This window comes from Somniosus microcephalus, chromosome 8 (genome assembly GCF_052327205.1).
Source record: "Somniosus microcephalus isolate GS21.2 chromosome 8, FLI_Smic_1.0, whole genome shotgun sequence".
Classification (NCBI taxonomy): Eukaryota; Metazoa; Chordata; class Chondrichthyes; order Squaliformes; family Somniosidae; genus Somniosus; species Somniosus microcephalus.
Window position 1 is genome coordinate 226,354,264 of NC_140994.1, and position 18,772 is coordinate 226,373,035.

Here is an 18,772-nt window from a genome sequence, read left to right on the forward strand (position 1 = left end):
GTGTGAGATCTATGCTCATGCACCTGCACCTATTTTGCATATGTCTTTAATATAATTGCATATGAGCAAATTTCCCATGCACTGACATACTGCAATCTTGCAATTTCAGCCAAGGCTTCCTGATGTTGGGGAAGATGCACAGAAGCCAAATGTTGGTGAAGATGCATTGATGTACAGATGGTCGAGAGGTTAGCACCCATACCCAGGCACAAAATGCCAGGTGTGCCCTGCATTGAAAATAACTTTGTAAAGTGAATCAAACTATGATCAGTTATATGTTACGGACCAATGTACACCAGGGACTTGCGCTGAGATAGTACTAGCCTTATTTTGCTTAGGACATTTACAGTCAATGAATAGAGATTTCCGTTCTCATCAGTCAGGATGAATTCGAAGCCAGGGCTCAGAAGTGAAGGGCAGATCTGTAACTATCTCCTCCACCAAATTCCTTACTGATGATGTGTTCACTCTTTGCATGCAAGAGATGTAAATCTGCAAACTTCGTAATTGCATGCAAGAAGAGTGCTATTTATAGCACACCTGTGTAACCATCTCCCATTTGACAGATGTGTGACCTGGTCTAAAAACTGTTTGTCTAGGCTGTCAATGAGTACACAGAAATATCAGTAACTCTCATAGGAAACAATGCTCCTGATAAAGGTCCACATCGAGGAACAATGCCATTCCTATTTTGCAAGTAGAGAAACCAACAAGATGTTTACAAATAGGAATTTCATGATTATAATAGGAGGGATAGACAGAGTGTTTCTTCCTTCTGCTCACCACTGCCCACTGCATCCCACCCTCCCCCCCGCACCCAACCACACACACACACCCAACCACACACACACACACACCCAACCACACACACACACACACACACCCAACCACACACACACACACCCAACCACACACACACACACCCAACCACACACACACACACCCAACCACACACACACACACACACACACCCAACCACACACACACACACCCAAACACACACACACCCAACCACACACACACACACACACCCAACCACACACACACACACACCCAAACACACACACACACACACACCCAACCACACACACACACACACCCAAACACACACACACACACACACACACACACATATTTGTTCCTTGCTAATTAATGTTACCAGCTATTGGGCCGGAGGTGAGGCACAGGATTTGTAGATTTTACAAACTTCTATAATAATTTGAAGTGAATTTCTACACGTTTATGGTTGCTGATACACTCACAATTTTTTTTTAATTGTAACCTATTTGAAAAGCACCATTTAAAAAAAAAGCTATAAAAGGGGCATTGTTTTCAATAAAATAAAACTTGGTAAATGTCTGAAAAAGGAGCAAAGCCAGAAGAGCTCTGCGTTATTTTTGCCATGATATGATGAGCAAATTTGACATCACCACGTCGTGCGTTCGTACATAAGCAAACACCTTTTCCCCATTGCAGTCTCTACTGCTCAAAAGAGGGTAGAAATTTCAGCAGCACTTCTGCACTGTTAGATGTGCAACAGGGTAGAGGTTCCAGCCCCAGCTTTGGCCCTGCTATGGGCCTGTCCTAAATACCAAGGGCAGGGTCATAACCATAATAGAATTGGGTGCCCGTGCCATTAGTGGCACAATCAGGGCACCCACACAGCAGAGGAGGTGGAATCTCAGATGGCACCCTGTCACTCCCAGAGTCAGGCCAAAGACTTGTTGAATCTTTCCGGGTTCCTGTTGTTATTCCCACACCGGCAAGCCCAGAATCAATTGCGGTTTGATTTTGTCTTGCTGGAGCCTACCTGTGGCACAGCAGGGCAACTAAAATATCGCTGAGCCTTATGATGGCCTAGCTGGTGGGGTTCCCAGGGGAGCCCAGGAATTCCCTCAGACAACCCCCCTGAACTAAAGTCTGGATGTGGGGACGAGCGGTGGAGGATAAGGGGAAGAAGCAGCTGTTCCTCTTCCTTGAGATTTGTCCCAAGAAGGAGGGTAATGTCAGGGTTAAATTCTCCAAAAATAGCGATGATTGGCATCTCTGCTGAGTAATTACTGACATGCTGTAAAGTCTGTGGGTTGTTTAGTTAATTAATACACAGACTACCAGAGTAACTTAAAACAGGACTTTACTATTCGAAGGTCAGGGCGAATCTGCCCAATAAATCCTGACACAACACTTATATACTGGTGTGGTCACTGTCGGTATTACAGTATACAGAAGCCAAACAAAGTAGTGCCACACCTAAAATAGTTCTCTTAAAGGTGAACGGTTACATACAATAGTTCTCTTAAAGGTAGACGGGTACATACCCTACAATCCTCCCTTTTTAGCTTACAACATACTTATTCCCCATTAAACATAACATATAATCAACTTCATGTAAAACAATTCACAGATATAGTCTCTGCGGGAAACAGTTCACAGATTCAGTCTCTGCGGGAACAGTTCACAGATTCAGTCTCTGGTCTTGACTCGGTCCGAACAACATCTCTGTGGTGTAGCCGGTTCACATTTCTAGCGTGACTCATCCAATAGTCTTTCCCTTGGCTTAACAGCTTGAACTTCCGTCCTGCTGAACCAGCAGTGCTGACATTTACAAACAGCTGGACTGCCTTGGTAATTTTTCCTACTTTCCAACTGATTTGGCCCCCTTCGTAGGGCCCACGTGCATGATCTGATAGAAGTGATAATGATTTAGATGGTTATCGTCTTCTGCTTCGTCTTTTTCTTTTCTGCTTCTTGGAGACTCTCGGGGCTCCCTTATCCGCTGCCAGCTGTAGCGCCACCATCTCCCTATGTTCCTTAGACTTTAAGTGCTTCATCCTGATTTCTGCACTTTGGGAGTTTTCATCACAAGCTGGACAGACCAAGTCATCGTAATATTCCGTGTCACTCAACAGGTCATGGTAATATTCGGTGTCGTCCTGAGCTAGTCTAGCGAGAGGGCCTGCTACTTCTTCCTTACCCAACTGGACGTTAGCCGACTGTTGTTCCCTCCCTAGACATCTTTCCTGAAGAGACTTCTTCATGCGTTCATATTCATCCCGTTCTTCCTGGGTTTCCTGCCAATCCTTCACTAATGACCTCATTTGTGATTCCAATACTTCCCCTTCCATCGGGGATTGATTGATCGGGCTATTCAATCCTTCTACTGGAGCAGCTGTTTCAACATTCTGTAGTTCACATTGACGTGATTCAGCGTACTTTCGGCAGCCCCGTAAAATCTGTGTTGCAACCTCAACTATTCCCCAAACTTTTGAGAGCTCCGAACCCCTTCCCTTTGAAGATTGAAGCTCGTGTTCAAATGGTTCCCATTGCAGAGTCTTGTCTCTCAGCATATGAAGGAGTTGGCTGACCGTTAACTCTTCCACGGGGACCCTGTGGATCAGAGTCTTCTCCATTTCATCCACCTTTTCCTCCAATGCTTTCACCTTTTTTTCCTCTTGTACTTTGGCTTTAAGCGCTCGGAGAAGTTGCGCCTTGATGCTCTCTAGCTCATGTTCAGGGGCCATTCTTACAGTCTCTGTGTTTCTTACAGTTGCCTTTTCTTTCACTGAAAGAATTCCCAGTTGAATCTGTTCTTCAAGTTGTTGAACCTCGGTCATTGCCGCCTCATATTTGTCTTGGGTTTCCTTCAATATTTTTATGAGCTCTTGGACATCTTGACTTTCATGTTCTGCCATGTCTTTCACCTCTAATTTCTCATCTATGGATGGAACTTCTACCGATGAGTCTGTCTTGGCCTTGAGCTCATCAAGAATTTCCTGCAGCCTTTGGACTTCTTGCTCATGTTCAACCTTTAGTTGCTCATAAGCTTCCACTGAAACTAGCTTTTCGGAGGTTGCCGAGTTAACCCCCTCCAGGATTGTAGCCTGGGCCTGTTCATACTGTTCCTTCAACTTCTCAAACTCTGCTTGTAAGGAGTCGTAGAGAAGAACTGGAATAAAATCCTGGCTTCCTGAAGATTCCTCTTCATTTGCTTCTTTCTGCAAATATTCTAACTCCTGAACATCATAAGGGAGATGTGATCGGTGATTGGTCACGATGGCTCTATGGTCGCTCTCTGCTTGAGCTAGCTGCCTCTGTTGTCTTTCCAGATTCTCCCATTCGGTGTCATAGAACTTTTTCATTGTTTTCATCTCTTGTACGAGACGGTAACTCAATTGTTCTAATTGTTGTCGTAATTTGAAATAAAGTTGAGTCCGAGCTCGGTGTTCTTCCGTCATGGATATGTCCTTAAACTGAACAGACTCAGAATTCTCTGTCAAACTATGTTGTCGTTGTTCGGTGGAGATCTGTTCTGAAACTTTGTTCTTCTCTGGAGCATAAGCCTTTCTGCATGCCTTCGTTTTTCCAACGTTAGTCGGCAAGTCCATTTTAGCCTTGTCTTTCACATTTGGGTTGGTCTTATCGTCATCCGATTCAGAATCTGAGCTGATTGTCTGCACCGAGTCCTCACTCGTTATGGCTTTTAGATAGTGCCATTCCATGTCTATTTTCTTGATCCACTCCCGTCCTAGAAGTGGTGGTCCTCCCTCAGGTAGTACGTATAAGTTCATTCTTGGGTGTTCTTTACCCCTATCTCTCACCTTGACTCTTATCTTTCCCATGGGGTATACTTTATGCCCCGTGTATGTCTGCAATACGAACTTGGTATCTCTTAAGGGTATATGTGAAAATAGCTGGTGGTAATCCCTTCGATTTATGACTGATAGAGCTGATCCAGTGTCCAACTCCATTTTCACTTGGACTCCAGCTATTTTTAGCATGACCCAGATAGTTTGTAGGTCAGCTTTCTTACTCACATTGTGAATTCTCAGACTACCCAGCTCCTGGCCGTTTGGGTCTGAGTCCGAATTCTGTTCGTCTGAACTCTTCTCAGCCACCTTGTGTACCTTGTTGTACTTTTCCTGTGATGGCTTCCTTTGGTTGTTGGTCCTTTGGTTGTTGGTCTTCTTCCCTGACCGGCATACCTTAGCTATGTGACCCAGTTTGCCACATTTCCTACATTCCTGGTTCTTAAACCAGCATTGGTTCTGGTCGTGTGTTGTCTTCCCACAACGATAACATTTTGTTGTTGTCGAGGTAATTTGATCCACACTGAGTGCCGCTGTCTTTAGCTGCATTTCCGCAGTTCCCTTCGCTGCGGCTTCGTGCGATGCTGCAATAAGGACAGCCCTGTCAAGTGTAAGGTCGTTCTCTTCGAGTAGTCGCTTTTGCGTTCCTTCCTTTGCCAATCCGCACACGAACTTGTCTCGCAATGCCTCTGTCAGATTCCCTCCAAACTGGCAGTATTTCGCTAGTCTACACAGTTCAACCAAGTATTCTGCGTTGCTTTCGTCTTTCTGTTGCGTTCTCGCATAGAATTTGAATCGTTCCGCCAACATCAACGGTGTGGGGTTCAAGTGATCCTTCAGAACAGCCACAATATCATCGAAAGTCTGATCCGCCGGTTTAGCTGGTGATAGTAGATGCTTCAAGAGCCCGTATGTCTTCGCGCCCATCGAGTTTAGCAAGGTTATAGCTTTGTCATCTTCTTCTATTTTATTGGCCTCACAATAGATCTCAATGCGTTCCACATACGTGGCCCAGTCTTCTACCTCGGAATTAAAATCGTTGATGTTACCACGCTTAGGCATCTTCCTCTCTTCCTGATAAACACCACGAATTATTTCCTTAAAATTTTTTTTTCTTTCAAGATGGCAGTTCCCGCGAAAATGGCGGTTTCCCGCGCTTATCTTCTCTCCCCGCCTAATGGCGGCTTCCCGCGTTTCTTCCCTGGCGGGAGGGGTACACTTTCCCCACGGGCGACGGCCGCTGGCTTTCAGGTTCACAGCCTGCGCGTCGGCTTCAGTGCTTTCCCTTTTCTCGGCAGGGCAACCGGCGCTGGGTACACCCCGTTGACGGCGAACAGTTTCAGCCGCTGGGCTGGCTCTCGCTCAGTTCCCCTTGCTCGGGCTCTGTCTCTCTCCCGCTCGCTCGGCTCTACCGGCGCTGGGTACACCCCGTTGACGGAGAACAGTTTCAGCCGCTGGACTGGCTCTCGCTCAGTCTCCCGTGCTCGGGCTCTGTCTCTCTCCCGCTCGCTCGGCTCTACCGGCGCTGGGTACACCCCGTTGACGGAGAACAGTTTCAGCCGCTGGACTGGCTCTCGCTCAGTCTCCCTTGGTCGGCTCTGCCTCTCCCGCTCGCTCGGCTCCCAATCGCGCCTGCCAGCCCTCTCGCAGTCCGGTGCTTCCCTCCCCGGCTGCGGCTGAGTTTATCTCTTCCCGCGCCTACGTTCCCGGTCGCAGCGCTTCGTGGCTTCGGTCGCTGCCCGGCCTTTTTCGCCGGTCGCGGTCTAGCTGTCTCACGACGCCATTGCGTCCCCAGCCTGTCTGTACCGCGGCTTCCTTGCTCCACGCTGCCCCAGTCTCAGCGCCTCTGGGCCCGACTTCTGTCCGGCTCCTTTCCCCCTCGACTGTGGTCGAGTGCACCGCCCTTATCCTCCGGTTATTCTTTTTACTTTTCCCTTACTCACAGTCACCGTGGCCGGCTTGCTTCTCGTGCGGATCGGCTCACTCCTCACCGTGGCAGAAGGGACAGTCAGTGCCTGTTGCTGATGGAAGTCTTTGTCTCTGAATTCTTCCTCCTTTCCAGCTTTGCAGACTCGAGTTTTCTCCCAGCAGAATGACGAGGGCGGTTGCCTCTTCTCGACGCTCGTTAACTGCTTCGGAAGTATTGTTGCCGCAGGGTACGATCGGACTCGTCGCCACTGTAAAGTCTGTGGGTTGTTTAGTTAATTAATACACAGACTACCAGAGTAACTTAAAACAGGACTTTACTATTCGAAGGTCAGGGCGAATCTGCCCAATAAATCCTGACACAACACTTATATACTGGTGTGGTCACCGTCGGTATTACAGTATACAGAAGCCAAACAAAGTAGTGCCACACCTAAAATAGTTCTCTTAAAGGTGAACGGTTACATACAATAGTTCTCTTAAAGGTAGACGGGTACATACACTACACATACCTTGTCAGCTATGAAAGGAAGAGCATTTTATGATCAGGTGGGGTTACAAAGAACATAAAAGTTAGATGGTGCCGGTCCCTGATATCTTTCTTGTTCACAGTTGAACTTTGAGGTTTGTTTTAATATTAAAAAAAAGATAACTGACTGCTGCCCCATTCTGTTTTAACCATTTCAGAGAACTTGTGTAATAAATGTGAATAACTAAATTGACTTAAAAACTTAGCTCAATGCAGGTGATGAAAAATAGAAGTCTGGTATTGATGGTTCAATATTTAGAATAAAAAGTAGCAATTCCATAATTGTAATATCCCTGTGGTAGTGGTAGGAGCAGCAGCACGATCTGTTGATGGTGGTAATGGGGTTAATTCATGTGCATTTGTGCTGTTCAAGATCTATGAACGCAGACTGTTGTACTTTGGTACATAGTAGAAGAGTTAGGGATAAGGGGTCACATGTGTAAGTAGGTTAGAGCGCATAATTGCAGTGTTATTGAGAAAAGCAGAATGATCTGAAGGGAGTGAGTGAGGCAGGGAAAGATGCACAATATAAATCGCACTAACAAAAGCAGAACTTGTGCTAATCCGGTTGTTTTATGAGAGAGTGAGAGAAATAGACAGACAAACCAGAACAGATAGAACTCATGGACACCGAACTGCTTTTGCTCCTCCTCAGCTCCTAGGCTCTCAGCATTAAGAAAATATTAAAATTTGTCTTTCTCAGATTCAAAGTGGATGACCTCACATTGAACTCCATCTGCCAGAGTTTTGGCAATTTACTCTATGTCACTTTGTAACTTGCTGTTCCCATCTACACTTATGTGCTGCCTAACTTAGTGTCATCTCCAAACATGGCTGTACAACTCTCTATTCCTGCATTCAAGTCATTGATGTATACGGTGAAAGGCTGAGGCCCCAGTACAGACGCCTGGGGAACACCACTTGTCACATCCTACCAATCATAGAACAAATCTTTTATCTCTACTTTCTAACCAATTACAAACCCATGTCATGAGGTTACCTCCGATTCAGTGTGCTCTCATTTTTGCTAATAATTTCTCGTGTGGAAACTTATCAAATGCCTTTTGGAAGACAATATAGACAACATCCATTGACACTCCCCCATCAAACTACTAATGACCTCCTCAAAAAATTCAACTACATTAGTTAGACATGACCTTCTCTTCACATTACCATGCTGCTCTCTTTTATCAACTGATACTTGTCCAAGTAGTCAGTCACTTTGGGGGGGAATTATTACCTGAAGAAAAACGGGTGGATTTGGAGTGTGGGCTAGTTAAATTGTTAAAAATCGGAATCCTGACCTGAACCCGCCTCCAACCTGCCCACTTCCGGTTTTAATGGAGGCGGGACGTGGACGGGCAGCCAACCCGCTGCTAGGAAGCGGGATGTCAATTTAAATATTACAATGAGGCTGGAAGCCTCTTCTTTAACTTACATTTTGTTTTTAACTGCAGCTGGTCAGGTGTTACACACCTTGTAAAACCTGGCAGTTACAGCAAGGCGAGGACTGCTGCATCCAGGAGCTAAGTGCCTTTATACCTACCTCCTGGATCTAGGGTCCCTTCCTAGCCCATCCCACATGATCGGAGACCCCCTCACGAATCCTCTGATCACCTTTCCCCCCCCCCACCCACCGATGATCTTGAAGCCGGCCACGATCTTATGTTCCCTCACCCCCCCCCCCCAGCCACCCAACCAATAAGCATGAGGCTGACTATGATCCTCCAGTGGCCGGCCCCAATCTTCCTCACCACCCCCCCCCCCCCGATGATCTTGAGGCCAGCCCTCATCTGATCTTCACTCCCCCCACCGATGATCGTGAGGCTGGCCATGATCCTCCGGTGGCCGGCCCTGATCTTCCTCACCTCCCACCCGCACCCCCCCGCTCCCGAGTCCCTCGACAGCCCCAATCTTCCTCACATGTCCCCCTCCCCGGTCCCCCAGAGGCCGGCACCCACCCAATCCCTCCCTCCCTCCTCTGTGTGGCCTAGTGCCACAGACCTACCTACCCGCAGCCAGCCAGCCTCCCCATCTGGCTGGCTGCAGGTGGGAAACAGAGGCTTCAGAAGCAAATCAGGCCCTGCCATTAAAGTCAGAGCCCCCCACCCCCCGGTCCCTAACCCTCCCTCCCCATGATAGATTCCAGTAACTTCCCCACAATTGATGTTAAACTGACAGGTCTTTAGTTACCTGATTTCTCTCTTCTTAAATAATATTAAGAGAATGCATTTGCAATTTTCCAATCCAAGGGCACAATTCCTGAATTGAGAGAGCTATGAAAAATTATGATTAATGCATCGGCAATTTCCTCATCTCTTTTAGTACTCTGGAGTGGAAAGCATCAAGTCTTGGAGATTTGTCCATCTCAAGTCCCATTATTTTCTCCATTCCCATTTAAAAAAAACTTATATCTACTAAGTTTCTCCCTTTCACTTATTTTTAGGTTTCCTTGTACCACCGCTGGTATTTTGTCCTCGTCCTCAACTGTGTAAACAGATACAAAGTATTCATTTAACAAGTCTGACATTTTCTTACTATCCATTATAGTCTCACCTGCATCTATCTTTTATGGGCCCATAATCCTCATTGCTATTCTCTTTCTCTTAATATATTCATAAAAACTTTTGCTGTTAGCTTTGATATCCTGTGTAAGTTTTTTAAATTTCTTTTTGCACCTCTTATTACTTTCTTTGTATCCCTTTGTTACTTTTTATAGCTCTCCAGGTCCACTGGATTTCCATTTTTCCTTGCGTTTGTGCAAGCCTTTCCTTTTAGCTTGATAGTGTATCTTACCTCATTTGTTGACCATTGTTGCTGAATAACACAAGAGGGGTATTTGCCTTTTAGGGATGAAGCTCAACTTCAAGACCAATTTCCCTGAAGGGTCCTAAACAGGCATTAAACTCCTCATTAGCATAGGGTAGGGGCCAAACCCCTGTTTTAGGCAGCCATCCCAGACATCAAGTTAGGTGACACGGTAAATAGTGCAGATGGGAGCAGCAAGTTGCAAAGGGACATTGATAGACTAAGTGAGGGGGCAAAACTGTGGCAGCTGGAATTCAACGTGGGAAAATGTGAAGCCATCCATTTTGGACCCAAGAAAGATAGATCAGAATATTTGCTAATTGGTGAGAAGCTAGGAACTGTGGAGGAGCAGAACTGCAAACAGGTACAAAAGATAATTTAAAAAGCTAATGAAATGTTGGTCTTTATCTCAAGGAGGTGGGAATACAAAGGAATGAAAGCTATATTAGAGTTATATAAAGCTCTGGTTAGAATATATTGGGGTGCAGTGCAGATTCACCAGACTGATACCAGGGCTAAAAGGGTTAAATTATGAGGACAGGTTACGTAGACTAGACTACAGAAGATTAAGGAGTGATATAATTGAGATATTTAAGATGATTAGAGGATTTGAGAGGGTAGATAAGGAGAAACTATTTCTTCTGGTGGGGGGAGTCCAAAACAAGGGGGCATAACCTTAAAATTAGAGCAAATCCATTCAGGGGTGATGTCAGAAAGCACTTCTTCACACAAAAGGTAGTGGAAATCTGGAACTCACGCCCCAAAAAGCTGTTGAGGCTGGGGGTCAATTGAAAATTTCAAACTGAGAGTGATAGGTTTTTGTTGTGCATGGTTATTGAGGATTCCGGAACCAAGATGGGCAGCTGGGATTGAGTGTAAGTAGAGTTTGGGCAAGTGGGAGAGTTCGGGCAAGTGGGAGGTGAGGGGGTGCTTTTTGCTCTGTTTTGCTTCCCACTCTCAGGCTAATCCAACACTGCGGAAGCGGAGCAGCGAGACATTTCAACCGGACAGGTCCCCCAGACGAGGGAGGTTGGTGATCAGCTTGTTGGTAGGTCCTCTTCCTTCTCTTCTATACCTTTAAGTTGGTAAGTCCTATTAAATAGTGGTGTAATATTATCATCTATATCGGGGCAGAGGGTCTTCATAACTAATAATAAGAAATTTAATTAATTACACAGATATGGGTGAACAGGTGATGTGTCACTGTTGCGAAATGTGGGAGCTGGTGGACCCCATTGAGGCTCACGGTGATTACATTTGCGATAAGTGTTTGCTGCTAGAGGAACTCAAGCTCCATGTTAAAGAGCTTGAGACCGAGCTTCAGACACTGCGACACATCAGGGAGGGGGAGAAGTTCCTGGACTCTATGTTTCAGGAGGTGGTCACACCTATGAAATTAATTACTGCAGATGTAGTCCGTGGTCAGGGACAGGATGGTGTGACTACGAGTGAGGCAGGTACAGGGATCCAGGATGTAGTGTTGAAGGAGCCACAGCCCTTGCTCTTGTCAAGCAGGATCGAGGTTCTTACTCCCTGTGAGGGCGGGAGCGGGGACTGCAGGGAGGATGAGCAACCTGGCCACAGCACCGTGGTACAGGGGGCCATTCAGGTGGAGGGAGTAAAAAGAAATGTTGTAGTGGTAGGGGATAGTATCATTAGGGGAATAGATAGGGTTCTCTGCAGTCAAGAGCGGGAGTCTCGAAGGCTGTGTTGCCTGCCCAGTGCCAGGGTTAAGGACATCTCTTCTGGGCTGGAAAGAAACTTGGAGTGGGAGGGGGAGGAGCCAGTTGTCGTGGTCCACGTTGGTACAAACGACGTAGATAGGACAAGGAAGAAGGTTCTGTTAAAGGAGTATGAGCAGCTAGGGGTCAAATTAAAAAACAGAACCTCAAGGGTAATAATCTCTGGGTTATCACCTGAGCCACGAGCGAATTTGGCTAGGATAAATCAAATTAAAGAGTTAAATGCGTGGCTCAAAGACTGGTGTGGGAGAAATGGGTTTTGCTTCTTGGGACACTGGCACCAGTACTGGGACAGGAGGGAGCTGTTCCATTGGGACGGACTCCACTTGGCCAGTGCTGGGACTAGAGTCCTGGCGAATCATATAACTAGGGCTGTAGAGAGGGCTGCAAACTAAATAGTGGGGGGGAGGTTTCTAGAGAGCAAATAATAGAAATGACAATGGAGAAGGTCATAGACTTAGGTAGCAGTGGGGAAATTAAAAAACAGAACGTGTCAGGAAGCGACAGTAGGTATGGAGTAAAAGGTAAAGTAGTAAAAGGGGAAAAAACAGGAATTAAGTGTCACAAAACATATTTGAAAGTTCTTTATCTGAATGCATGTAGCATTCGTAACAAAATGAATGAGTTAACGGCACAAATAACTACATATGGGTATGATCTTGTGGCCATTACAGAAACATGGCTGCAGGGTGACCATGACTGGGAGTTAAACAAACCAGGTTATTTAACAATCAGGAAGGACAGGCAGGAAGGGAGGGGAGGTGGGGTGGCTATGTTAATAAAGGAAGAAATCACTATAATACAGAGAAATGATATTGGGTCAAAGGAGCAGGATAGTGAAACAGTTTGGGTGGAGATAAGGAATAATAAGGGGAAAAAAACACTAGTGGGCATAGTCTATAGGCCTCCAAACAGTTGCAACTCTGTTGGATGGAGTATTAATCAGGAAATAGTGAGGCTTGTAATAAGGGAACAGCTATAATTATGGGGGATTTTAACGATCATATTAACTGGACAAATCAAATTGAGCAGAGCAGCCTTGAGGATGAGTTCATTGAGTGTATTAGGGATGGGTTTCTTGAGCAGTATGTAACTGAACCGACCAGGGGGCAAGCAACCTTAGATTTGGTCCTGTGTAATGAGACAGGATTCATTAAAAATGTCCTAGTAAAGGATCCCCTTGGAATGAGTGACCATAACATGGTTGAATTCCATATTCAAGTAGAGGGTGAGAAGGTTGCATCTCAAACAAGCGTGCTGAGCTTGAATAAAGAAGACTATGAAGGTATGAGAGCGGAATTGATTAGAGTGGACTGGGGAAATAGATTAAAGGGTAAGACAGTACATGATCAGTGGTGTACATTTAAGGAGTTATTTTACAACTTCCCAAAATAATATATTCCACTGAGGAAAAAAGGGTGTAAAAGAAAAGATAGCCATCCGTGGCTAAGTAAAGTAATTAAGGATCGTATCCGACTAAAAACAAGGGCATATAAGGTAGCCAAATCTAGTGGGAGGATAGAAGATTGGGAAGTCTTTAAAAGACAGCAAAAAATAACTAAAAGATTGATTAAGAAAGGGAAGATAGATTTTGAAAGTAAATTAGCAAAAAATATAAAAACAGATAGCAAAAGTTTCTATAGTTATATAAAAAGAAAAAGGGTGGCTAAAGTGAATGTTGGTCCCTTAGAGGATGAGACCGGGAAATTAATGGTGGGAAACATGGAGATGGCAAAAACGCTGAACAAATATTTTGTATCAGTCTTTATGGTAGAGGACACTAAGAATATCCCAACACTGGACAAACAGGGGGCTCTAGGGGGAGAGGAGCTAAATATGATTAAAATCACTAAGGAAGTGGTACTTGGTAAAATAATGGGACTCAAGCCGGATAAATCCCCTGGACCTGATGGCTTACATCCTAGGGTCTTGAGGGAAGTGGCGGTAGGGATTGTGGATGCATTGGTAATAATTTTCCAAAACTCCCTGGACTCAGCAAAGGTCCTGGCAGATTGGAAAACTGCTAATGTAACACCCTTATTTAAAAAGGGTAGTAGGCAGAAGGCTGGAAACTATAGACCTGTTAGCCTAACATCTGTGGTTGGTAAAATGTTAGAGTCCATTATTAAGGAGACAGTAACGGGACATTTGGATAAACATAATTTAATAGGGCAAACTCAGCATGGTTTCATGAAGGGGAAGTCATGTTTGACAAATTTGCTTGAGTTCTTTCAGGAAGTAACATACAGGGTGGATAAAGGAGAACCAGTGGACGTAGTGTATTTAGACTTCCAAAAGGCATTTGACAAGGTGCCACACAAAAGATTATTGCTCAAGATAAAAAATCACGGGATTGGGGGTAATATTGTGGCGTGGGTGGAGGATTGGCTCTCTAACAGAAAGCAGAGAGTTGGGATAAATGGTTCATTCTCAGACTGGCAATCAGTAACTAGTGGTGTTCCGCAGGGGTCAGTGCTGGGTCCCCAACTCTTTACAATCTATATTAACGATTTGGAGGAGGGGACCGAGTGTAACATACCAAAGTTTGCAGATGATACAAAGATGGGAGGGAAAGTAGTGAGTGAGGAGGACATAAAAAACCTGCAAAGTGACATAGACAGGCTAAGTGAGTGGGCAGAGATTTGGCAGATGGAATACAATACTGGAAAGTGTGAGGTTATGCACTTTGGCAGGAAAAACCATAGAGCAAGTTATTATCTTAATGGCAAGAAACTGGAAAGTACTGTAGTACAAAGGGATCTGGGGGTCCTGGTGCACGAAACTCAAAAAGGTAGTATGCAGGTGCAGCAAGTGATTAAGAAGGCCAATGGAATGTTGGCTTTTATTGCTAGGGGGATAGAATATAAAAGCAGGGAGGTATTGCTGCAGTTATACAAGGTATTGGTGAGACCGCATCTGGAATACTGCATACAGTTTTGGTGTCCATACTTAAGAAAAGACATACTTGCTCTCGAGTCAGTAGAAAGAAGGTTCACTCGGTTAATCCCGGGGATGAGGGGGTGGTCATATGAGGAGAGGTTGAGTAGATTGGGACTCTACTCATTGGAGTTCAGAAGAATGAGAGGCGATCTTATTGAAACATATAAGATTGTGAAGGGGCTTGATCGGGTGGATGCGGTGAGGATGTTCCCAATGATGGGTGAAACTAGAACTAGGGAACATAATCTTAGAATAAGGGGCTGCTCTTTCAAAACTGAGATGAGGAGAAACTTCTTCACTCAGAGGGTGGTAGGTTTGTGGAATTTGCTGCCCCAGAAAGCTGTGGAAGCTACATCATTAAATAAATTTAAAACAGAAATAGATAGTTTCCTAGAAGTAAAGGGAATTAAGGGTTACGGGGAGCGGGCAGGAAATTGGACATGAGTCTAGGTTCGGAATGGTCATGGCACTGTGGGTAGTGGAGCGGGCCCAGGGGCCGTGTAGCCTGGTTCTGCTCCTACTTCTTGTGTTCTAATTCTGTGTTAGATTTCAGGAGATGGTTTTATTCCTGTTCCTGGCTGGGGTGGAGATCGCCTTTACAGAAGGTAAGTACTGTAGAAAATATAGGGACAGAGTGATCTCCTGGACAAGTTTCGATCGCCTAGATGGGTCAGAGAGGAATTTCCCAGATTTTTTCTCCCAAATTGGCCATTGGGTTTTTTATCTGGTTTTTCGCCTCTCCCGGGAGATCACATGGGTTCGGGTGGGATGGAGAGTGATAGAAGATTTGAGGTTAGGATCAGATCAGCCATGATCTTATTGAGTGGCAGCAGAGGCTCGAGGGGCTGAATAACCTAATCCTGTTCCTATGTTTCTATGTCCCACAGTCAGAAGTGCCATCTTTCGGATGAGATGTTAAACCGAGGCCCCATCTGCCCTCTCAGGTGGACGTAAAAGAACCCATGGCACTAATGAAAAAAGAGCAGCGGAGTTCTCCCCTGTGTCCCACACCAAAAGACAGATGATCTGGCCATTTATTTCATTGTTGTTTGTGGGACCTTGCTGTGCACAAATTGGCTGCTGCGTTTCCGACATTACAACAGTGACTATAGTTCAAAAGTACTTAATTGGCTGTAAAGTGGCGTCCTGAGGGGTGGTGAAAGGCGCTATATAAATGCAAGTTCTTAGATGACAAGTAAGATACAGTACAAGTTGGTTCCAGTCCTTATAGGGCCATAGAAATATCACCCGCGGAAGACAAGCAGTCAAGGTTCAATAATATTGATTTTAATATTAGACTGATACTGAATACCTTTTTCTTTCCTCAATGACTTTTACAGCATAACCAGAGCGGAATATAGCCTCACAGCCAAAAAACAACACAGCCAGAGGACAGAGTGACAGAGCCACTTAGTCACAGAGTCACAGTCACACAGTCACGCATCAACAGTCAAGAACACTCAGTTTTACTCAAGTTCAGATTTGTCGGGAGTACATAACAAAGTAGAAATTAGCAAGCCGCTCATGATTCCGCATTCCTCTACAGCATAGCGAATACAGGCCCAATCACACTTAATGCTTGCAAGTGTAAAAAGGGACCACCAGTAAACACTGAGCAAGTCCACACAAGTCCGGGCACTAATCGAGACAAACAGAACCGGGACCCGCATCATTGAACGAGACCTCTGCTTTACTTACAACTGCCATCAACTCAGAAATTTCCAAAGTGAAGAGAAAAAAAGAGTATGACATCGCTGGCAATTCGGCAGCGGGAGCGGAAGGGATTCCGCTTTATGATTCCCCGAGCGAGATATTAAAAGTAAAAAAACTCGAACATCAGCCTGTTGAAAGTGCGGAGTGTTCGCTTCCTGCCAACTTTCCAGGGTAAACAACGCACAACTCGAGACTTCTAACTGTCAGACCCTAAAACAAATAAACAAAAAATACCTTTTGGAGAGAGGGCGAGTTTCTTCCGAAACAGGTGAAGTGCACAGACGTAAACACCAATAAAAAGAGCTTTGCTGAGTTCACTGCGCATAGCTGCTGTCTCAATACCATTACAGGTGTCCAGTGCAAAGGTAACTTGATAAGGCTTTCCGTGACGCCTGTGTGTCGGGTCTTTTTTTATAGCGGTTATAAAGAATTTGATGAACAAATATTTTCTCCCAAAGAGTGCTTGGATAAACTCCACATCCACTGCTTTAATGTGAACACAAGCACTAAGAACCAGGCTGCCCCTTTAACATAAGAAATAGGAGCAGGATTAGACCATACCCCTTGAGCCTGCTCTTCTGGGCTAGAAATTCGTTATAGCCAAGGCATGGGCGGTGTAAGTAGAAAAGTTGGAGAATTAGTGCCAGGTGCAAATGCTTTAGACTGCACACAAAATTCATCCTTACTGCTCAAAAAAATGCTTGGAGTCCTAATTCAAGTCTTAAAACCCAAGCTCATTGGCATTACATTCAAAGGACGTTCCATGACCGGTGGGCACCGCAGGGACTGGAGTGCATCATCACCCCCGGTGACCAAATTTTAATTTAAGTTGTTACGTTTTCTTTAATGGTTTTTTAAGTTACAGTTTATTTGTTTTTGTGTGCACCAAAAGAGTACACTCAAAGGGTGGACCAATATCAGGTGCAGTCTAATCGCAAGTCATGATTGCCACAGGCTTTTTTCATAGAAACATAGAAGATAGGAGCAGGAGTAGGCCATTCGGCCCCTCAAGCCTGCGCCGCCATTCAATGTGATCATGGCTGATCATCCAAATTCAGTACCCGGTCCCTGCTTTCTCCCCATACCCCTTGATCCCTTTAGCCTTAAGAAATATATCCAACTCCTTCTTGAATATATTTAATGTATTGGCCGCTACTGCCTTCTGTAGTAGAGAATTCCACAGGTTCACCACTCTCTGGGTGAAGAAATTCCTCCTCATTTCTGTCCTAAATGGCCTACCCCTTATCCTTAGACTGTGACCCCCCTGGTTCTGGACTCCCCAACCATCGGGAACATCTTTCCTGCATCTAGTCTGTCTAGTCCTGTCAGAATTTTATAAGTTTCACTGAGATCCCCTCTTCTAAACTCCAGCGAGTATAAGCCCAATTGACCCAATCTCTCCTCATAAGTCATTCCTGCCATCCCAGGTATCAGCCTGGTGAATCTTCGCTAAACTCCTTCCATGGCAAGAACATCCTTCCTCAGATAAGGTGACCAAAACTGTCAAGATGTGGTCTCACCAAGGCCCTGTTTAACTGCAGCAAGACATCCTTGTTCCTGTATGCAAACCCTCTCGCTATGAAGGCGAACATGCCATTTGCCTTCTTAACCGCCTGTTGCACCTGCATGCTTACCTTCAGCGACTGGTGCACAAGGACACCCAGATCTTGTTGCACTTCCCCTTCTCCCAATCTATTGCCATTCAGATAATAATCTGTCTTCCTGTTTTTGCCACCAAAGTGGATAACCTCGCATTTATCCATGTTATATTGCATCTGCCATGCTTTTGCCCAATCACCCAACCTGTCCAAATCATCCTGGAGTTTCTCGGCATCCTCCTCACAGCACACACGCCCACCCAGCTTTGTGTTTTCTGCAAATTTGGAGATATTACATCTAGTTCCCTTGTCTAGATCATTAGTATATATTGTGAATAGCTGGGGTCCAAGGAACGATCCCTGCGGTACCCCACTAGTCACTGCCTGCCACTCGGAAAAAGACCTGTTTATTCCAACTCTTTGCTTTCTGTCTGCCAACCAGTTCGCTATCCAAGTCAATACCTTGCCCCCAATCCCATGTGCCTTAACTTTACACGCTAACTTCACAACTTAAAGGGGAGGTTCATTGATGCTGCAGCACCTCATTATCCACAAGCAGAAGCAGAAGAAGGAGATGGAGTAGCAGCTGGAGGACTGAACCAGGTGTGCTCATGGCAGATCCACACCCCAGGGAGAGATTCTCCGATGAAGCATTGGAGGCATTGGTTTTCGCTGTGGAGCAATGGAAGGCGGTGCTCTACCCGGCAAGTTGCAGGAGGCCCTTGTCACAAGTCTTCCGCACCATGAGGAGGGTGGTAGTGCAGCACATCTCGGGCAGCACTGTGGTCCCCAGGACCCACACGCAGTGCAGGAAGAAATTTAACGACCTCACTCGGGTGGTTAGGGTGAGTGAATGCTTCAACAAATGGTACATACCATCATCTGAGCCACAATCTTCACACACTGTCCAAAGCACCACACCCCCAGCAC